At 40.6% G+C, this 23,958-nt stretch overlaps 1 long non-coding RNA gene across 1 annotated transcript; it reads left to right on the forward strand.

Annotated features, from left to right (window-relative positions):
* The first annotated feature begins 1,624 nt into the window (after positions 1-1,624).
* Positions 1,625-21,129, forward strand: LOC116588368. Its single transcript, XR_004284917.1, has 3 exons — positions 1,625-1,749; positions 18,926-19,058; positions 20,888-21,129. It is a non-coding gene; the product is annotated as an uncharacterized LOC116588368 (long non-coding RNA).
* Positions 21,130-23,958: the final 2,829 nt, after the last annotated feature.

Here is a 23,958-nt window from a genome sequence, read left to right on the forward strand (position 1 = left end):
TCTGTCTCTCAAATATATACATAAAGTCTTTTTAAAAAATGAAGAAGAAGAAGAAGAGGAGGAAGAAGAAGAATTCCTAGTGTCAACAAATAAATGGTGGAAAGAGTTGACATGGGCCTTCCGAAATGATACAGGATAACCAAACCGTGTATTCTGGAGATTACAGAGAAAAGCTAACCACATGATCACACCAGAATGGGTCAGGGCCCTTCTACCTCAGGCCAAAGGTGGATGCCATCCAGGACCTCGGAGTTAACCTTGCAAGGACAGATCAGGAAGGACGTGCTGCCGGCCTTCCAGAGATCCATGAGGGTGTCCATCCGGCCTCTGTTACGCTATTACCTTCTCTCTCCCTGCTTCTCTCTCTCTCTCTCTCCCTCTCTCTCTGGTTGTCAGTGACATGACTCTCGGCTCCATCCTACATGGAATATTTCTGATCTAATTCTAATAGCCCCTACATTTCAAGAGATGGATATAAACACCAGATGGATATTACAAGAAAATTGGATTGCTCTGCCATGAGTGAGATATAGAAAGGCCTTTTCGCAACCAAGCAGTAGACAAAATTGTAACAATAAGTTGTGTTCGAAATAAAATGGTTCATAGATCAGAGGTGACACTGCCTTTTGTAAAGCATGAAATTGTTCCTTCTGTTGGATAGAATGAGGATTAAAAAAATAAAAAAGAACACAGAGAGTCTGTTATCTATTGGGTTATGATCTGCCTTAATTCACAAAAATGTACCTATATCTCTATGAATATAGCAATAAGGCTACATATTTAATATGTTGCCATGCTTCATGCGGAGCAAATCTGATTTGTCCCTGCAGACAAATTATCCTCAGCTCTAGGGTTCTTTTAAGGTTGACTTCGGTCACCTGCTAGATTTCCAATGTGAGAGATGAAAGTGTTCTACATCCACTCCTCAATTATGTCTCCTCTTTTACATTCGGGCCATATGTTAATGTGCCCTTGACATTGTCTTTCAGTTCATTCTTCCCTCTTCCTTAATCATTTCAACACCAAACTCACGATTTTGCTTCTCAGGCCACCTCTGCCAACATTCGTGGTGCCCTGAGAAGTCTATGATCGTCCTGGAACCTTCCCATTTAGCGCATTAACACCTTGTATTGAAATTTTTACAAACGCATTTTTATCCATCTGGACGCTGTAACTGTATAACTAAACTTTGCATTTCCCTTACAGAGACAAAGAGAACTTGCCCAATGTCTGCTTTGACCCCTTGTGTGGTGGGATAGCTTTGATCTTGGACTCACCCTTTCCACCATCCCCATCCATTTAATCCTCCCTACAGGCTAGCAGCTATCAAGGCTACCACAGCGGGAGAGGGCTTTGAAAATGTAATCAGGCTGGGAAGGAGATGAACTTTTAGGAAAACTTGTGAGAAAACTGGCAGGAAGCTAATCTCAGTGCAAAATGTGTGCTCCCACAGGCCAGATGACCATGAGGGACCTGCCCTCCTTGCCAGTCTCCACGCTTTCAAAGGTCTCTGTCCAGAGGCGGATCAAACACCTAGTCACACACCCCAGGGGCAGAGGCAGTGGTGGTAGCAGAAATTGTTCTTTATTTTTAGTTTAGTTTTTGTTTTTTTTTTTAGTGGGTGGTGATCAGCCTATAAAGAGGTCACAGGAAGAGGCATGTCTGGTGAGGAAGAGGGGCCTCTCTGTCCAACAGTGGGGCTCACTAAGGCCCTAGGACCACAGATGGCTGGAGGGCAGGCTGGAACAGGTAAGAGAAGTTATTTTCAAATCAGCACCATCTCATGGATTTTGAATGTATTATTCGACATTATTAAAAGTCCTCTAAGGTTCCATATAAGCACTGATCCAGCTAATAGTTAAACCTTCATGTCCCAAAGTAAGTAATGAGTGCTGGGGTTATAATTACGATGAGCGCAATCTCAAGGTCTAGCTGAAGTACAGCTTTGGATGACAAAGGATTGAAAAGGAAAGGAGATATTTCTAGAAGAAGGTGCTATAACAGGGCTCTGGGCCAGTTTGTTGAAAGCTGATTTTTTAAAAAAGATTTTATTTATTTATTTGACAGAGAGAGAGGTCACAAGGAGGCAGACAGTGATAGAGAGGGGAAGCAGGCTCCGTGCTGAGCAGAGAGCCTGATGTGGACCTCGATCCGAGGACCCTGAGATCATGACCCGAGCTGAAGGCAGAGGCTTAACCCACTGAGCCATCCAGGCGTTATGTTGAAAGCTAATTTACTAAAATTAATTTCATGAATGACCAATAGCCTGATTCTTTGAGGGCTTTGCTTATAAATTTTAGTTTAGTTCCTACCCTTCCCTCTGCCTCTGAGCTGGACCCTGCCTCCCAGGCAAAACAGCCTGGCAAACCTCTGAGAGGGGGTAGGAGAAAGCACAGGGCAAGGATAAAACAAATTTTTAAAATGTCCCCAAAGTCTTGCAAATTGAGCACTTGGCAGATTGTGTTTCAGTAAATTGGTGGCTCTGTACATTGACTTGCCTTCCCCAAAGCAGAACTATCTCCTACTTGTCTCTCTCTTTCCTAGAGGAGAGGGGCTCCTATCGCTTTAACACTCAGTTAAAATAAGAAGGGACAAAATCTGCAAAGACATGCATACCCAACTATGCATGAATGCATACCTGTATGTCCAAACCGGTTATGGGGTTTGAGACACCAGATGAAGAAGGACTTTTGAAAGGTCATCTCTTCCCCCATGCAACAATCTCACCTTATGGTAGGCCACCTTGGGAGCAAAAATCACCAGAATCTTGTACTTAGTCTTTCCGGCCATGGTGGGTTATTTATTTATTTATTTATACATTTACTTTAGATTTTGTTTATTTACTTAATCAGAGAGAGAGAGAGCACAAGCAGGGGGAGTGGCAAGCAAAGGGAAAAGCAAGCCCCCCGTTGAGCAGGGAGCCCAATGGAGTTGGGCTGGGAGTCCTGGCTCCATCCCAGGACTCTGGTATTAAGACCTGAGCCAAAGAAGAAGCTCAACCAACTGAGCCCAGCCATCCCACTTGGTGGTTCTTTCAGCTATTAAAGCTGAGTAACCAAATTTAAGCATTATTTCAACCTGGATCCCTATGCACAGTCTCTCTCTGATTTTCTTGGCCATGAATCCTTCCCACTAAAGGTCCTGAGTCTCTATAAATGCCTCAGTCTATGCAAGGGGCTTTGTTTCATCAAGTCTCAGATGTCTTAAATGCCAGTGCCTCCCACTGCATGGCCTTCTTTGGCTGTTGTACACTCTTATCTTTTATTGTTTACATCAGAATCTAAGCCCGTTAAAAAGGTCCTTAAAGAAAATCTGAGTAATTCAAAAGAAAACAGCAGAGGAATACAAATTAGAACAACAACAAAACACTATTTGTAACTTATAAAACTGGCAAAGCATACAAAAAGGAACGATATCGGTGTTGGCTCAGAATTGATGAAAAGACAAATTGGAACCATGTTTTCTGGAAGGGCATTTGCAAACACACAGTATCTTAAAATATCTGTTGATCTTTAATTTCTCTGGTAGAAATTTTCCTAAGGAAATACAAATGTATATAAAGACTATTATCCCAGTGATGTTTACCATTGTAAAAAAAAAAAAATGGAAATAGATTTAATGTCCATCCTTATGGTATGAACTGAACGCATCATGCTACATTTATATGATAAATGACAAGGCATACTATGCAGGAATTAAAGATTGCCACAATATATTAAAGAAGAAAAACAGATTATAAACCAGTATATATATTATAACACTTTGTAGCATAGCATTTAAAATGTTAGAACAGAAGTCCATCAATTCATACACTAAATTAAATAACAATTATCTCTAGGCTAAAGGATTATGGATGAATTTTATCTTCTTTTATTTTCCAGATCTATACTTGACAAATTTTCCACAGTTAACTTGTCTTCAATGAAGGAAGCTGGGTTTTGACCTCTTTCTTCTTCTTTAAAAAATTATTTCGTAATTTTCCTTACGGTATAATTAAGACGGGAAAGGGATAAAACAAACAGCCCTCTTACCCTACCAAAAAGAACTCCATAGTACCTTTGTCTCCTTTTAAACCAGTATTTTCTTTAGAATATGGTATCAGAAAAGATCACCAACACATGTGAGGGAAATTGAAAACAAAACAAAGCCACACACACACACACACACACACACACACCTTAAACTGTAAAATAGCGGCAAGATGCAACTGATTTCAAAAGAAAAGAATCAAACAATACTCAGTTCCGTGCTTATTCTCTAAAGGTAAGCTTTCTGTTTGATAAGTCCAGTAAATGCGGGAAAGGGTTGGTTTCCTCCCTCCCTCTCTCTCCCTTTCAAAAACGAGCTGTGTTCGCGAAGCAGCACAGTCTGATGTAAGGCGCTGGTGGGACCCCTCACTGCAGGATGGGGAAGAGAAAAATGCAGAGCTGAAAAAGATCCGCGGTGCACGTCAAGCACCTAGCTTAGCGAAGGCATTTGGGAGCTGCTTAGGAAAAGGTGCCTAGGATTATTATTATTTAGTGTAAAAAAATTAAAATCAGGACAACAGTTTTTGGAAAACAAGCAGGAGCCCTGAGCTAGGGTCACCCAGTTCACAGGCAGCTGACAGCTGTGTACAGCAGCAAGTCAACCAGAAGAACTACTGAGCCGTTTCCAGGGTTTCACTGAAAGGATAAAGAGTCCTAAGAGCCGGTCTCCCCTCAGGGGAAATGGGCCACTTGGGCCGCAGATGTGCCTCTCTGCCCCGACTCCTGCCTGCGTCAGCACCTGCCGGCCGGGCGGTCCCGGGGCCGAGCATGCGCCCTCAGCGTTACATAATCCTCCCGCGCTCTGGTCGTAAGCTCCCCCTGCTGGACAAGCGGGGAAACGGCGCTTTCGCCGCCCTCCGCTCCTTGCCCTATGCTTTCTCCACGTGTAGTGGTCTTTTCTCACCACATCACCACCAGAGGGTAATTTTCTGCCCAGGAAGAGAAGCCATGAACCTTAACCCCGCACCATAGAGCATCCACTGGGGCATCAGTCAGTAGAGTCGTTCTTAAGCCTGGGGAGTGGAGCAACCAGGCCTCTGTCTGACAAGGGCTGAGCAGGGACCGGGGTCCGGGGTGGGAACCTTAAGCCTGGGCGGCAGCTTTGCAGCCCTCTCTTGTTTTAACTGTGCGTCAGATCACAGAAGCAGAGGGACCCACAGATTGCAGGGATGTCCTTCGCTTTCTCCCCCCTTACTCCAGTCTAGACGAACTGCGTGCCCATTCTGTAGAATCGCAGTAATCTCCCTTGAAGTGAGAATCATCTAGCAATAAGAGTATCAGAGACATTGGAGGCTTGGTTCTAACTTGTCTTTGCAAAGTTTTAAGACCGCTGAGCTTGGGTGAGCTGTGGCAGCACCCACTTTCCCGCAGACCAGTGTGCTTGCATTCAGGCACGGAGGTATTATTGTTCAGCAGAGGAAAAGTTAATGATACTGTCACCTTTCCTTTGCTCAGGATGTGACAGATGTGACAAATCTCCCACCTGAGCCATGGCTCCCTTGTGCCTGGGCTGAGTAGAGATTGAGGGGCTGAGAGCGTGGTGCGGGCGAAAAACGCGGGCCCCCAGAGTATTCTGTCAGAATCTTTAAGGGAATCCTTGGCATTTAATTTTGGTCCAAGTTATTTATGATCTTGTCTTCTCATGGTTCTCAATCCTGGCTGCACTTTAGAATCACCTAGGGAGCTTTTTTAAAAATCGCCGATGTTCAGGCTATGCCCCAGAAAATTAAATCAGAATCTCTGGAGAGTGGAACCAGGGCAACTGTATTTTCTTTTTAAGATTCTGGGTTGACTATGCGGATGGACCAAGGTTTAAAAGCACTACCCTAGTCTGTACTTTCCTATCTTGAAGGACATGACTTAGTACAGAATAGGAACTCAGCAGTGTTTGATGAATCAACAAGTCAGTGAATGAATAAAAGAATGAAGACTGAATAAAAGAATGAAGACAACATGTGTTGGAGAGGATGTGGAGAAAGGGGAACCCTCTTACACTGTTGGTGGGAATGCAAGTTGGTGCAGCCTCTTTGGAGAACAGTGTGGAGATTCCTCAAGAAATTAAAAATAGAACTTCCCTATGACCCTGCAATTGCACTACTGGGTATTTACCCCAAAGATACAGATGTTGTGAAAAGAAGGGCCATCTATACCCCAATGTTTATAGCAGCAATGGCCACGGTCGCCAAACTATGGAAAGAACCAAGATGCCCTTCAACGGACCAATGGATAAGGAAAATGTGGTCCATATACACTATGAAGTATTATGCCTCCATCAGAAAGGATGAATACGCAACTTTTATAGCAACATGGATGGGACTGGAAGAGATTATGCTGAGTGAAATAAGTCAAGCAGAGGGAGTCAATTATCATATGGTTTCACTTATTTGTGGAGCATAACAAATAGCATGGAAGACATGGTAAATTAGAGAGGAGAAGGGAGTTGGGGTAAATTGGAAGGGGAGGTGAACCATGAGAGACTATGAACTCTGAAAAACAATCTGAGGGGTTTGAAGTGGCGGGGGCGGTGGGAGGTTGGGGTACCAGGTGGTGGGTATTATAGAGGGCACAGATTGCATGGAGCACTGGGTGTGGTGAAAAAATAATGAATACTGTTGTGCTGAAAATTAATTAATTAATTAAAAAAAAGAATGAAGACTGCGAAGGGCAAAAACAGGTAAGCTAAATATTGCATATTTATTATTATGCATATTATGCATATGCAATATTATGCATATGCAATATTATGCATAAATATTGAAAAACCAGGATGCTAAAATATTGCCATTAGCAAATTAACAAATAACAAAGAGTAGGCAAAAAACAAACAAAAAAAAACACAAACAAACAAACAAACAAAAACTAAGAGTAGGCCAAAACCAGGGGTGCAAAACTCCAACACAGGCATAGGGAGATGGGTCAGTGGGCTAATGTTGATGAGAAAAGACCTCAAAGCAACCCATAGTTACTGCTGGCATTCATCTCGTGAAGTCCTCCCTTCCTGCTTGGAGGGTAAGAGACGGAAGACAGCAAAACAAGGAAGAGGAGGAGAGGGGAAGAATTTGAAGTCTCATAACTGATTCAGAAGAGAGGATGGCAGGGCTGCCTTTGTTTCTAGGAGTTGATGTGCCAGAAGAATCTTGCTGAGCCCACAGAGCCTGTGGAACTTGGGGTGCCTGGGGGTGGGTTGAAGCGGAGTACCAAGGTGCCATGTGTTGAGCAGGGACAGGATGCAAACCCGTCCAAGAGACTCATGAACAACAATACCTACCGGGGGAGTCTAGGCAAATCCAGTCTGCTGCCCAGACTCGTGGGTGAACTCACTGAGACCAGAAATAGTATCTTTTTCAGACTCTTTCTGGAACGTTTCTCTTTCCCCATATACACCGAAGTGTACTGGCTTCTCAGGTGAGTGTAAACAATAGGAGAACTAAAAGGAAAATGTACGGCAGAATTCAAGTTCAGTGGGTTTGGAAACAGTTAAATTCATACCATGAAGTGTAGCACCAGATGGAGCCCTTCTGGGGCAAGTGTATCGCTAGAAAGGAGCCAACTGGTGAAGACATGCACAGAATGAAAATAGGTCTCAGCTTGGACTAGGCTGGCCCTCAGGGATTATATCTCCAGGCTTGAAGCTGACCAATTTTTCATGAACAACTTAGATTGTTTCCTTTCTCATTTTTTGATTCAATAGAGAATTAATAGCACAGAGTTTCTGTCAGTGCTTGAAGCAAAACAATGCTTCTTATTAGTCACTTGAGAATGACCTGCTTCATAATTTAGTGGAATCCATTCTCTTCCCAGCTAACATTTGAAATGTAACTGGTGCATTTAATGCAATGGAATAGTTAGGTAAATCTGGAAGCTCTTAGGTAAAAGTGGAAGGAAAAAAGTTCTTTTTCCATCCTGGGTTGGGGGAAAGGACTTTGGTGAGGTCTTGAATACAAGCATATATTCCCTAATTTGACTTTAAAAAGCCTTGCCCAGTCTAATAATTACATGATTCCAGGCAACTGTTATAATGCAAACTCTGAATGCTCAGACAGTCTGAAGTTTCTCCTTCCTCCAACTTGGGCTTAACAGAGGTTTTGACCAGACCAGACAGAAGGGTGGGAGCAAGGTTACCTTCTCCCTGAGTCCTCACTACTAGTTGCTGCTTTTTAATTTCTCTGGGATTGGGTCCAGGGGAACAGACGATTGGGGAGTTGCAAAGGGTTAGAGGCTGGGACAGCTGTCATCTAGTGCTGGTGACCCACGGCCATGTTAGTTGTTTGAAGGTCTCTCGTGAGATGTTTGTTAATCTTTGGCGGTCCTCTTTCTGGACGCCTTGACCTGAAGTTCTCTACAAATGGGAGGTACCTGTCCCCTGTCATCTGGCAGTCAGCTGTGACTCCCAGCTCGGGCCCTGCAGTCCGGTGCTCAGCCCCTCTCTTGGAGTAATACTTGACTCCAGGCATTCCCTGTGGGTGACTCTTTCCTAGATTATCTCTACCCAGCTCCCCCCTGGTATTCATACTTCTCTGAAAAACTCAAATCTTTGCCTGTTCATGTGGTTTATTCTCCTATAAGAGGTTTATGCTCATGGCCTCTGACCTTTAGACTTTTCAAGTGTCTCTCTGAATCTAGTCCTTACATTCCTGGACACTCAGGTACAACTCTTTAAAGAGTCTCCTTAAAACCCCTTTCACTTGGGCTTAAGGTAAGGGGCACTTATCCCTCTTCCCATATTGGTAGGATTTAGAGAACATAACTAAATCCAGATAAGTTCTCTGGACTCTTCCATCTTAGTCTCTAATAAAATTAGAAGTGAGATCAAGCACCTCACCTTAGAACATAGAAGTAGTTGGCGCTCGTTGTGGTTTTAAAATATGTTTATAATTTGTATAAAACTCCTCCCTTTTGTGGTTTTAAAATATGTTTATAATTTGTATAAAACCCCGCCCTTTGAAAAGTGGACCTAATTTCTTTGCCCTTAAGTGCAGGCTGGACTTTGTGGCTTGTTTCTAGAAAAAGAATAGAAAGACAGTGAGGATATGAGTCTTCCAAGATGAGATCATAAAAAGGCTTCCTGCTTACTCCTTTTCTTTCTTGTGAAGATACTCATACCACCCCTGAAGAGGTCTATGTGGCAAGAAACTAAGACCTCTGTCACCAACTTTCTAAGTGAGCCATTTTAACAATGGCTCTCCCATCCCCAGTTGAGCTTTCACATGCCACAGCCCTTGCCAAAATCTGGACAGCAAACTTAGGACAGACCCTGAGCTAGAATCATCCTCCTAAATTTCTGATCCATAGAAACTGTAAGGTATTAGAAAAGTCATAGTGGAGTGTGGGTGGCTCAGTCAGTTAGGCACCTGACTGGTTTCAGCATAGGTTGTGATCTCAGGGTCCTGAGATTGAACCCTGCATTGGGCTCCATGCTGAGTGAGGAGTCTGCTTGAGATTCTCTGCCTCTGCCCCTCCCCCTGCTTGCATATGTACTCCCTCTCACTCCCTCTAAAATAAATAAATAAATAAAATCTTTAAAAAAGAAAGGAAAAGTCATAGTTATGCTTTTATTATATGCTTATGTTATATGCACGATCATGGCCTATATAAAATAGTAACTTCATCTTTTGAGAAGTACTAGGGAAAGTCACTTGTGCATGGATAACAGAAGCTGGCAATGCCCTGCGCATATCTCCACAACCCTTACCACTCCTCTTAGGTCTACTGCTTTTTTCCTACAAGCCAAGTGGGAGTCTCTACCAGAGGACTTTCTATGGCCATAGGAACTTGCTCTCCTGAGTTGGGGCCACCAGAACTACTGGAAAATCTTTGCCTCCAGGAGCAGCTCTCCTCTGATGATGGGAAGAATTGGTTGATAATACCCCAGGAGCCTCTCTGACTGGGTGGGGCAGCTTTCAGATGTGCTATTCACAGTAAGGCACAGGCTCCTAGTAGCCACATGTTCACTGATGCCCCATATTGGCTCCCGTCCCTTCTGGGTCTCACTTTCCCAACCCATTGTGGAGTGGGATCATATCCCACATAAACTGTTTGTATTCAAGTTCTTCCTCAGGATCTGCTTCTGAGGAAACCCGAACTAGGTCACCTTCCCTCTGTCCCCACCACCCTACACTTTCTTCCCTTGAGGAGACAGACTGAGCTGATGGGTGAGTTTGAGAAAAGGATTGGAGAATGGGTGACTCAGCCAAGACTGGGATCTCTCAATGAGATAAGTCTGTCAGGGTCAGGGTATCCTATTCTCAAGAGGTCTACAGCCTCTGTGCACCCAGTAACATAATATCCAGGGCACACTCTGCCTTTGCAAAGGAGATCTGAAATTTGGGGTTGGTAAGCTTGGGAGGGGTGGTGGGTAGATGTTTTAGGAAATCTGATTGTGGATTGAAATTAACCCATGCAATCCTGTTCTCTCTTTCTAATAAACTGCTGATTCCTGTCTCTTTTCTCAAGTTTTAGAAGCCAGTAAGGGTAAAGGAGAATGTTCTTTATTTGTACCCTAAAACTTCCACTACTTACAAAAAATAGGAGGTGAAATATGTAAAATATGAACTTTTTTTTTTTAAAGATTTTATTTATTTATTTGACAGAGATCACAAGTAGGCAGAGAGGCAGGCAGAGAGAGAGGAGGCGGAAGCAGGCTCCCCACTGAGCAGAGAGCCTGATGCGGGGCTCGATCCCAGAATCCTAAGATCATGACCTGAGCTGAAGGCAGAGGCTTTAACCCACTGAGCCACCCAGGTGCCCCAAAATATGAACCTTTTCAATAGTTTTTTGTTTGTACAAAGAGAATTTAAGAATCTTTAGTAAGCTATCATATAAGAGTCCATCTCAGATAATCAAGCCCTACAAAAGACTGAAAGAAAAAAACAACATGGCAGGAAAGTAGGTTCATAAACCGTACATGCCTACATCTAACACTGTTTAGAGAACTCCAGGATAGGGTTCTGGAATGCCATTGGGATTTTAGCTTCACAGAATGCAGTATCTTTTAGCTTGGTATGAATTTGTTTTTGGCACAGTGGGAAGTCCTTAGTCATAAGCTTCTGGGTATTTTTTAGTCAAGATGGTGTTTAGCATTTACTTTTTAGCTACTTTTTTCTAAAATTTTATTTTATTTTTTCAGTGTTCCAAGACTCATTGTTTATGCACCACTCCCAGTGCTCCATGCAATACATGCCCTCCTTAATACCCATCACCTATCCCCCACACCCCTCCCTTTCTAAAACCCTCAGTTTGTTTCTCAGAGTCCACAGTCTCTCATGATTCGTCTCCCCCTCCAATTTCCCACAATTCACTTTTCCTTTCCTTCTCCTAATGTCCTCCATGTTATTCCTTATGCTCCACAAGTAAGTGAAACCATATGATAATTGATTCTCTCTGTTCGACTTATTTCACTTAACATAATCACTTCCAATTCCATCCATGTTGATAAAAAGTTGGGTATTCATCATTTCTGATGGAGATGTAATATTCCATTGTATATATGGACAATATCTTTTTTATCCATTCATCTGTTGAAGGGCATCTTGGCTCTTTCCACAGTTTGGCGATTGTGGCCATTGCTACTATGAATATTGGGGTACATATGGCCCTTCTTTTCACTACATCTGTATCTTTGCTTTAAGCTGAATTCCACTACACCCCACACATCCTCACTACTCTTCCCTCCCTAGAAACGAATAATTAGGAATGACAGATAAAGTTCTTAAAATTTTAATCAAAAGGATGTAGTTCACTCAAAATTTAATTGTAAGACAAACAGAAAAAAAGAAAGAAAGAAAGAAAGAAAGAAAGAGAAGTAGAACAGAACCACACAGTAGAAACTACAGCTGAATCTGTGGCTATATGAGCTTCCAGGAACAGAAACAGACATTTGATTCCATAGGTGATGGAGCCCAGACATACTCAGCAGATGGGAAAGAACCATAGCCAAAGTCAGGGTATAAAATTGGGAGCTAGGGTGGCTTTCTCCCTCCAATAAAAGGAGACTGAGAAACAAGCCTGCTCACTGTCATGGGCTATGACTTGTCAAACGTGCATGATGGGAAGAAAGTAGTATTGCAACTAGTACCTGAGCCAAGCCGCCTGCCAGCTCCATGCACAGACTTTCGATGTCTCTGATGTCATTGCTAGAGAGGAGCACTGAACGATAGTAAAGGGCCTAGCTAGAAAGGGAAGGAAGATGAAGGCAGAGAGGGTTACATTTAAGTTCAACCTACAAACTGAAGTTCGAACACAGCCCAAGAAAGCGATTGCTGAGAGAGGCATCCAACAAAACCAACACAGAAACTCAAGTTATTTTCAACAAATCACAAGTAAGAGAACATTCTGTATATAATTAAAGCATAATTGTGTTTAATATCCAGACAGACATTGTCCTAAGAACTTCACATGTATTATAGCATTTGTTCAAGACAATGGCATTATGAAATGGGTACTATTGTCCTTGCTTTATAAAAGAGAAAAACCGAAGTACAGGGAAATTTAGGAAATAACACTAGGACATCTTTCCACTGAGAGTGCAGAATTATAGATTCAACAAGAGTGTGAAATTATAAAGAACAACAAATTATGAAATCAAGTTGAATGGAATAAGAAATTATGAAATTTATAGAATGACATAAAAACCATAGGTGGATATTAAAAAATTGTAAATTGAGGTGGGGGATGGGCGGCATGCTGGGAAAGACAAAGAAACATCCCCAGTAGAAAATGAACTTTAACAAGATATATTTGACAGGAGTGCCTGGGAGGCTCAGTCAGTTGAGTGTCTGACTCTTGATTTTGGCTTAAGTCATAATCTCAGAGCTGTGGGATAGAGCCCCACATCAGGCTCTACTCTGGGTGTGGAGCCTGCTTGAGATCCTCTCTCCCCCTTTCCCTCTGCCCCTTCTCTGCCTCTATCTCTCTCTCTGTACCCCTCTCTAAAAGAAGAAAGAAAAAGAGAAAGAAAAAAAAAAAAGACATAGTTATCAGATGACTGTGTGCAGTCGCACTGAGTCATTTACCTAGAATTTGACATTGCAAGATAAAAAAATCAAATGTATGAAACAGATGTTAACAGTCCTGGTGACTAGAAAGAAGGATTTCAGCTTGGATCTCATAGAAATCCTAAAAGTAGAGGTATGAGAGAATGCCTGAGAAAAACCATTTCTGACACTATATAAACACTGTCTCTAAGGAGACATCAGCTGAGAGTTTTTCAGAACCAAACAAAGATATAATTTCTCAGATTGAAAGTATACACTGAGCGCTGATCAAGATAAACAGAAATAAGCTCACACTACACACATTAGGTGAAATTGCAGAACAAGGGTCATGGTAACATCTTAAATGCCACCAGAGAGAAAGAAATCACATTGCCTTCAACAGAATTACAATTAGATTGAGGTCAAACTTCTTATCAGCAAAAATAGACGCCAGAGGTCAGTCAAACGATATCTTCAGAATGCTTCAGGAAGTTGTCTCTCCAAAGTTCCCTTTGTGTCAAATTCTCTTGCAAGGGTGATAAAGGGGCGAAGAAAGTTTGCCGTGTGGTCGCTCAATGAAACAGTGAGTGAAAGATATATTTTTTACGATAAGGAAAAAGCCAGTCCAGAAGGAAGAAGAATTACAGATATTGCAGTGAGCATTAAGAAAAATTATTTAAATATGTCAGGAAAATCTGAGTTGTGTATATTCATGACTTTTGCAATCTGTTGAAGTGCCAGTATATGGTAGTCTTCAATTTTACAACCCCAAGTTTCTCTGAGAAAAGAAAGTCAGTTACTTTGGTTAAAAATTATAATATGGGTGGGTCAGAATACATTAGGAGCAATAGTGACAGAGAAATATAACTGTGTTTGAGCTTCTGTTTTTAAGGAAACAGTGGGTAGCTTTGTCCTCAAGTCATGTCATTTTGTTCTAGATTACAAAAGAGCATAGTGAAGGAAAACATTTAGAAAATGAATTTTCCTTACCTTAGTTATAATACCCAGGTGAGAAAAAAGCCATGACGTATTTTTAAATTTTGGAGAACAAAAGTTTTGATGGAATCTATGTGTATCGGCATACATACAGCATACATCTGAGAAAAAAATCACTTTATAATATATATAATAACAACACCATGTAAATTCAGTTTTAAATCTCTGCTGAACATATGGTAATGCTCATATAACCATCACTTAAAAGAAAAATAGATTAATACTGTCATCTCACAATTTCTTGTCCCCTGGCAAACTCTCCCTTTCCTATAGGTAACCACTTTTCCAATTTTGACACAATAACTTAGTTTTGTTTTCAAATTTTATATTAATGAAATCACTTAAAACACATTCTGTTGTGTATTCATTCTTTTGTTTAGCTTACATTTGTGCTGTTTACTCATGTTGGTGGTTTGGGTTCAACTATCTATTCATTTGGAAGAAAATTCTAACTATCACCTGTTCATGTTGTAGTCATAGTATATTACATTTTATTTGTCAAGGTATATTAAGTTTATGTAGTAATGTAAGGGTAGTAAAATATCTGTAACATCTTAGTGAATTAGCACAGTGTTTCTTTCTTATTCATGCAAAATCCACTACAGATGAGGTGAGCCTCCATGGCTGTTTGTCTGCCACCTGTGACTCAGAGATCCAAGCTATTTGGGTCTCATGGCTCCGATATTAAATAGATAGACCCCACACTTGCTACCAAGAGAGAAGCCACAGGTGTTAAACCACAAAGGGGCTGTGTTCTGTTCCAACATGGAAGTGAAACACGCATCACACCGACTACACCATTTGCCACAAAAGCCATGGAGCCTTCTTTATCTACCTGGAGGCTGGGAGTCTAGGTAGGAGAGGAGAATCAGATACTGGGGGACATTAATAGGGTTTATTGTACATACTTAAAAATATTTTTAGATAGATCTGATATAAATTATATATCATAATCATAACAGAAAAAATACTGGCTACTGTTTTGTGATACACTAATGGTGGACAAAACCTGTATAAGCAAGATAAAGAATTCAGCTGTCCTAACAACAAAAAAAGGTAAATTTAATTACAAAATATGTCAAAATGTTTTTACTTTTAAAATATTGTATTAAGGAGTACCACAAACAAAGTCAAATCTAAACAAATTAGAATGTAAGTAATGTAAGCCTGACTGAAAGTCAGTTACTGACCTTCCCCCATCTTCCTTAGAACACCTCCCTCACACCACTCCTCCCTGTCTATTCCTCAGTGAATACACAGAGCCTTCATGACATTACTATATTTATGAAAAACAGATTTTGTTTTCCCTCAAATTGTTTCTTATTGCTTATGTAAACTTGATTTCACTCTCAATGAATCTATTTTTCCCGTGAAAATCATTCTGGCATATTAGGTTGGATTGAAAGGAACCATAATTTTTTCATTAAAATTGATATAAATATTTCCTTACAATTTCATTACTTTCTACTTAGTGTCATGGTTTCAGGTATTAATTAAAATTGTTAAGATATAAGTGTATTAAGGAAATTTTGCATAATGATGTTCAAGGTTTTCTATGATAATTGCATGAGAAAAAGCAAGTTACTGGCTATTTTATAAGTTATGACCTTGTTTTTGTAAAAATGATCTGGAATGATCCAGAATGACACTATTTTTTTTTTAAATATCTGACCATCTCTTTGTGAAATGGTGATTTGAAACTGTTTACATTTATGAGGTTTATATAAAATTGGGCTTGCTTTTTTCAGTTTCTTTTTTTAAAATTTTTTTAAATTTATTTTCAGCATAACAGTATTCATTGTTTTTGTACCACACCCAGTGCTCCATGCAATCCGTGCCCTCTATAAGACCCACCACCTGGTACCCTGACCTCCCACCCCCCCACCCCTTCAAAACCCTCAGATAGGTTTTCAGAGTCCATAGTCTCTCATGGTTCATCTCCCCCTCCAATTTCCCCCAACTCCCTTCTCCTCTTTATCTCCCCATGTCGTATTAATAGTGATTTTTTCTGGGCTTATATAGAATACTAGTTATAGTTCTAAGACCCTGAGAAGTACTGTAAAGGATCACATTCTGCCTCCATAACTTGTTAATTATAAGACTTTGGACAACCTAACTCTTTACTCCTTAGTCTCAGTTTTCTCTTTAACCTGAATATCCAGAATAACAATTACTTCACAAGGTATTTGTGATTATTAAATAAAGTAATTAACTATCACATACAGTAGATAAACTTCACATTGCATCTATGGGTACTACTTTTTTCTTTCTTTCTTTCTTTCTTTCTTTCTTTCTTTCTTTCTTTTTTCTTTTTACATTTCTGTATTGTTCAAGTTTATTTAAAAATAAACATGTAATAAATTTGTAAAAAAAGAAAGAAAGAAAGAAAGAAAGAAAGAAAGAAAGAAAATAAACCTATAAGGTCTACTGAGCTTTTGGAATAGATTTTCCTCTACCACATAGGTTTTGCAGCACTGTCCTGAATAACTTACATAAGTATGTACATTTGAATAAGTTTGAATAAATGTTTCTACGACTCAACTATCAATTCCTGGGTCTAATACTAGCTCTATTTCCACACTCTCTCTACTCCCTGGTAAAGATGCTTCTCTAGCTTTAGACTTCTAGGTAAAGCAGTTCTTCAAATTTTGAACACCATAAAATTATTTAATCCTTTGTGACCATCTTCACCCATTTTGCCCATACTATTTTGAGTGCTGGAATTTTTTTTAAGTTTTATTTATTTATGTAGTGAAATTTTAAATGATAAGTGGAATATATGTATTTTTTCACATAAGGTATAAATACCTGCCATTTATTAATTATTGTTTGTCTTTATGTTCTTTTTTGTCTTCATTTTTTGAGAGAAGGGGCATGGTCATGAGGTTAATGTGGAAATACTGAGTTCCTGATTTCCACTCACCTGCCTTCTGGGGACACTGATAAATGGGGTTAGGTGAGGAAGCGGGGCGCTCCTGGAATATGGTAGTAAATCTCTGTCTGCTGCCCCACCAGAAACTGAGGGACCTTATAGGTCAACTAATGAGGGTTAAAGGAAAGCAAAATAACACTAAACCAGACTTAGATTATCTACTCAGTGACAACATTCTGTGGTAGAGTGAGGTCTACATAGGAAGCACTCAAAGAACATGGAGCAAAGAGACCTTCTTTTCCTTGAAACATAAAAAAATGCGTATCTCCCCACATTGTGAGGAGGAGGCTAGATGGAAGGTGAAAACTAAAAGGGGAAAGGTTTGGGAGACCTAAGGGAAGGACATGCACTCACTCCAGTTTTATAAAGATGTAGCTTTTATTCCTTGCTTTATCCACAACACAAATTACATAACGAACTTTTAATTTTGCTGGAAACTGAAGGAAATCAACTTGAGACATCAAACTTTCTTCCCCTTGGCCTGCCTGGTTTTTGGTCCTCACAGATCAGGAGTTATTCTGGGTGTTCCATCACTCAGGCTTGTATCTGAGGCTTGAGAATCATTTCACACTTCAACAGCTTTTTAAATGAAGCATCAAGTTACCTCATAATTGACTTGTCTCCACTGTGTGCTTCAACACACAAAATTCCAGCCAAATTAAAGTACAACAGATGGGGAAAGTCGCTTGGGAAGAAACACTAATGAAATAGTTTTACTTTCTCTTTGAAAGCTGGAATAACATACTGATTTCAAATAACTCAGGTTGTGTTTCAAATACTTGGGGTTTGGAACACAGGTATGTGGATTAAAAATGCGGGTAATGCTTCTGAGCATGTAAAGAAAGATCCCCATTTCAGAAGGGTCATCATGGTCGTCATGGATCATGGCCTATGTCCTGGGTCCTGAGCTCTTCACACCACTCATTGCTCCTGAGAGCAGCTGACCCTACCAGTATTAACCTACTGCGAGTCAGCCCTGTTCCTACACAGGAACAGAGCCAGAAAAACATAGTCAGGACCATCCCAAGCAAACCCCAAACCCCAAATCCTCAAGCACATAGGCTTCTGCTGTAATACAATGTCAGATCAAGAATATTGACATTGATACCATCCACCAACCTTACTCAGGTTTCTGCAGGGTTTTTTTGTACTCCTTTGTGTGCATGTGTGTTTAGTACTATACAGTTTTATCACCTGTGTAGGATTGTGTATCTCCTACCACAGTCAAGACACTGAGCACTTGTAACCCCACAGGGCTACCTTGCAATGGCTCTTAATAACACAACCAGGATCCCCTCTCCAAATCTTGACAACCGTGAATTTGTCCTCCATTTCTACAACTTTATCATTTCAGCAGTGTGATATAAATGGAATCATAAATGATGTAACCTTTTGGGATTGACTTTTTTCACTGAATATAATTTCCTAGGGATTTCTCCATGTTGTTATGTGTATCCATCGTTCATTCCTTTTGATTGGTGAGTACTATTCCATGGTACATGTCTGTCACTGTTTACTTCATCACTCAACTGTTCAGGTACAAGCACTGATTCCAGTTTTTGGCAATTAGGAATAAAGCCTCTATGGGCATTCATGTAGAAGTTTTTGAGAGAACAAAGTTTTCATTTTCTGAGGTAAATGTCCAAGAGTTCTATTGCTGAGTCACATGATACTGCATGTTTAATTTTTTTGAGGAACTGCCAAATTTGCCATACCGATGGTACTGTTTTATATTACTACCAGCAATATATGAGTAATCTAGTTTCTTTTTATCCTTCTCAGCTGTTGTCAATATTTTTTTAGCTGTCTGGTGGGTATATAATAATATTTCATTGTGGTTTTAATTTATATTTCCTTGATTACTAATGATGTTGTACACCTTGTGCTTATTTATCATCTCTCTTTCTTCTTTGGTGAGGGCTTTTCAATGTTATTTGCCTATTTCCTAATTGTATCATTTGCTTACTGATGGATTTTGAGTTATTTATGGATTTCAGATACTGGTGCTTTGTCCGATACATGATTTGTAGTTTGACTCTTCCTACGATGTTCTGCAGAGCAGATTTTTAATTCTGATGAAGCCAATTTAGCAAATTTTCCTCTCTTGGAGTTGTGATTTGGATGTCAACTGTAAGTAAACCTCTTTGCCAAAAGTCCCAAAGATTTTGTCCTATGTTTTTTCTAAAAGTCCCAAGTTAAATTCATGGTCTATTTTGGGTTAAATCTTGTCTGAGTCAATAAGTTTAGGTTGAGGTTCTTTTATATTTTTCTTCTCTCTCTTTCTTTTTTTCTTTTGTTTATGGAATTCCATTTGCTCTGGGGCCATTTTTTGCAAAGCTATCTTTCCTCCACTGACATGGTTGCATGCTTTTGCACATTGGTCAAAAATCAGTAGGGTATATTTGTGTGGATCTCTTTCTGGATTCTCTACTCTGTTCCATTGATCTATTTTCTACAATGTTGACAATATTTCATTGTTTGATCATGATAGCTAAGGCGTTTGTCTTAATATTGGTTGTAGTAATTTCTCTCCTGTCACCATTGTTTTAGCTTCCCTAGGGCTTATGATCTAGAGAATCTTGGGCTCATGAAGACAGAGATGCTTCCTTGACCAAGTACCAACTGTACCTGGGTCCCTCCCACCAGCTCCACTAAATGCCTCGTATCTAAGTGAAAAAGGGGAGTCACAGGCCCTGCTAGGAAGGACAATGTTTCCTTCAGCTGTTTATTTGTAGTGGGGCTCTCAGCTGGTTATCCTTGACAGTGGTGTCAGCTCATCTGTGGTTGTGAGAGAGATTCCTTTTCTAACAGAAGAAAAATGTATTGCAGGAATTCTCTGACTTTAGTGTCCCCAGTTCTTGGTCACACAGCTTCAAAGGATGAAGAGGTGAACCAGAGGAAGAGTGGTGGGCAGTAGAGCAAGGTTTATTGAGCAAGAGCACAAAACTTCCAGGGACAAAGACTCCCAAGAGGGTTGTCCCTGGAGTGTCTACATTTAGGGGTTTTTATGAACTCTTTTGTGGAACTAGCTTAAGCAATCAGGGTGTGCTGAGTCTTGCCAATCAGGGCTCTGGTCACATGTCTGTATATCTATTAAGTTAATGTTTATGAGCTGATGGTCATTTTTTGCTGACATCTGGCAGCTTATGCTTTAACTGTCCCTTGTCCGTGATAGGGACAAATGCTCTTTGGTTAATTGTCTTATTTTAGGACATTTTGCAGAAGTGACTTCTGCAAAGGCCGCAAAGCAGAATGCTAGAATGGTCCTGGCTAAGCTGCAAAACCAGATATCAGTGCTGTCTGATCTTAGCTGTCCTGACTCCATATTTTCTTGTTGAGAATCCCACCCTGACTATGGAACTGTCCAACTCACTCCTAACAAATACACCTAGGTGATTTTCCTTTTCTGGTAATTTGGTGATCAAAAAACAATGGGTCTGGGTGGTCTTTCTCTGTTGTGTGGGGAGCAGAAAGATGCCTGCTTCTGCACCATTTCTCCAGTACGAAAGCCCCAAACCAGCTCCCTTTCACGCCCATTGTCAGGATCCCCCTTTTGGTTGTCTGGGGCATCATTTCTAGACTCTACAGTTGTGCTTAGTGGAGAAGAGCAAGGATAAGATCAGAAGTCAGAATCTATCACACAGATATTTTAAAAGGCAATAGATAAGCAACTATGTTTTTCAATAAAGAAGATACTGGTTTATCAAGAACCACCCTTGACCCTTTATACAGAATTGAAGAGAAATCTCAGAGCCTGAAGAATGTGTGCCATATCCCCAATTAACTGATGTTCTTGTGCTTTATTAAAATGCTTAAACTTTTTTCTTTTCCCTTTTTTTTTTCCTTTGACAAAAATAGAGTCTGGGCTAAATTCCAATTTGAATAAGTACACTGATCTTCCAAATTCCCTTGGCAGTGTAAATCACATGCAGTCTTCTTCATGTTCTGTCTTTAACTAGTGGAACAGGATGGCTGTGCACACTGAGATAGACGCCGAGTTCTACCGAGAGCTGCCTGGAGATGAAACACCTTTCGATGAATTCCCCACCCCACGCCCCAATTTACACTGTTACCCAAGCCTGCAAACTGTGTACTTGAAGAAACACTCTCCTTCTCTCCCTGATTGAAACCTCCTTATTTTCCTTGCCATTGTTTTTGAATCTGTTTCATACTTTTGTGAAAATAAAGAGATCTGTTTGCTGGGGGAAAAAAATCATGTTGACATTTCATTTGGATGAGTGTACCAGCGCCTGCCAATGAATCCGCACCTACCTCGGTCTTTTACCCTCCCACATGCTAGTTCTGATGTAGAAAATGTTGGGGTTCGGAGCCCACAGCCAAAAAAGAATTCTTGAGACATTTTCGGGCTAAAATGGTGGTTTTATTAAAGCAAAGGGATAGGACTCCTGGGCAGAAGAAGCAGCACTGAGGTTGTGAGGAAGGGCTGATGGTATAATTTGCAGCTGGGGGAGGAAAGATGAAGGGAAGTTTCCAAAGGGACTTTCATATGCTAAACAAGACTTCCTGGATCCCGCAGGCCTAGCTACTGTCCAGCTAAGGCTGTTCTTCCTTCTAGCAAAGCATTAACATGAAGACAGTTGGGAGTTTCCTGAAGGAAGGTTAGACTCTGCGTGCCTCAAGGATTTGTCAATGGGCTGCAGCTTATAAGGACGTTTAGTTTTATCTGCATTTCCTTCTGCCTTTTTTTCCCCATAAGTAGAACTAAAGAAAGTATCTCCACCTTTCTTTCTCAACTGAACACCTCCCACTTAAATATCTTTGCACTTATGTCCTTAATGACTGCGGGCCAGATTCTGACCCCATACGGTATTTTGTATTTAGATACCACCCTATTTTTTTCCCAAAAGATAGAATCTTAAAAATATAGAATTCACAAGATGTCCAACTCAATCTTTTTAAGGACAAATGTAAATCAAACAATTTACATTGTATTTAAAAACCTCCAGGGAGATAAGTTTCATAATGTCTTTTGCAGATACATTCTAATATTGAATAGGTTTATTTCCAAGTAAATTTCTACAAGTAATGATGGGGTTTGGGAATATAGGTGAGGTTCAACAGACTGAGGTCCAGAGCTGACAACAAAGAAGGAATTCTTGAGACGTCTATGGTGCAAAAAGGTGGTTTATTAAAGCACAGGGACAGGACCCGTGGGCAGAAAGAGCTGCTGAGTGGTTTTGAGGGTTGGTTGATTATATACTTGGGAGTTGTGGGAGGTAAGGAAAAGGAAAGTTTCTTTTCTTTTCTTTTTCTTTTTCTTTCTTTCTTTCTTTCTTTCTTTCTTTCTTTCTTTCTTTCTTTCTTTTTTTTTTTTTAAGGGAGATTTCTAAAGAACTTTCATATGCTAAAGAGGACCTATAAGATACCAGAGACCTTGCCATTGCCAATTTAAGGTTGCTTTTCCTTCTAGCAAGACATTACTGTGAAGACAGTCCGGAGCTTCCTAGAGGAACATTACATTTTGCCCACTTCAAGTATCTGTCAGTGGCTGTAGGTTATAAGGACATTTAAATGTACCTACATTTCCTTCTGGAAGCTAGGCCATTGATAGAAACGCTTTGTTCTTGTAAATTACTGAGACATTTGTAAACTGAGGGAGACTCGAATCTCCTCACTGGATTGTGATCTCTGTAAGTTAACTATTTGTTTCTCCTTTCCTTAGCTTTAGGGCAGCCTAAGGAATGTCACACAGATCCCATGGGGGCGGAGGGCATTGTGGGGTGTCAGCTTCTGCTTTGTCCTCAGCTTGCTTTCTGTTTCCTCATCAGTATTATAGGCATTAAGGCATTCTTCAAAGAAAAAGAATAATTTTCAGTAATATCGCTTATGCTAATGAAAAATTGAAAGTAAATTTGTAGAGCAGTAATCGTTAGAATTTTATGCATTGCAGGGTCCTTTAATAATCTGATCAAAGCTATTTTTTTTTTTTTTTTTACCAAAAGAAGATATATATAATTGCAGAAGGCTCACAGGTCACCTAAAGTCCACCCAAAGCCCCAGGTATAGAGCCCTCATTCTGAAATATAAGTAGTTTTTGATGAGAGAACGGAAGGCTGGCTGAGGACAAAGCAAAAGCTGACACCCTGCAACCTTCTCCCACCCCCACTCCTGGGTGGGACATAGGTGCCATTCTTTAGGAATTTCCCAACTGTCTTTTTTTTTTTTTTTTTTAAGATTTTATTTATTTATTTGACAGACAGAGATCACAAGTAGGCAGAGAGGCAGGCAGAGAGGGAGAGAGGAAGAAGCAGGCTCACCGCTGAGCAGAGAGCCCGATGTGGGGCTTGAAATCATGACCCGAGCTGAAGGCAGAGGATTTAACCCCCTGAGCCACCCAGGCGCCCCTCTCCCAACTATCTTAATGTTAATACCTTGCTGGAGGGAAACAAGACCTTGACAATGGCAAGGCCTCAATGTCTCTGGTGTCCTGTAGGTCCTCTTTAGCATATGAAAGTTCCTTATTACCTCCCCAACCTTATCCTACATAACCTGCCACCCCTCACATTTCCAGGGCAGCAGCTCTTTCTGCCCACGGGTCCTGTCCCTGTGCTTTAATAAACCACCATTTTGCACCAAAGATGCCTCAAGAATTCTTTCTGGGTCATCAGCTCTGGACTCCACCCCACTGAACCTCACCTATATTCTAAAACTTCATCATTTGGCACCCAAACGTGGGACTTTGAGTCTTTACATTTAAATGCTGAGCTTCGGTGCAAAATTGGTGAGTACTTTCTCACTTCTCCCTTTACTCTCATTTCAGGGGCTTTTCAAAGAGAATGGTCTTATTGGAACACTTCCATGTTGATTGCTCAGGCTGTAATCCTTTAGCCCATGGCTACTTTATGAGGAGGAGAATGTCTACCTTTGCTTGAAGTTAGTACCCTGGCCGGAATGGTAATAAGACCCAGAAACCTGATGCCCTCTCTTTATTCCTGTTCTTATATAAAGTTGTCTGTGTTGGGCACGGGACAGCCACCTAAGTAAACAGGACGGCTACCCCTCTAAGACT

Source organism: Mustela erminea, chromosome 4, assembly GCF_009829155.1.
Source record: "Mustela erminea isolate mMusErm1 chromosome 4, mMusErm1.Pri, whole genome shotgun sequence".
Lineage (NCBI taxonomy): Eukaryota > Metazoa > Chordata > Mammalia > Carnivora > Mustelidae > Mustela > Mustela erminea.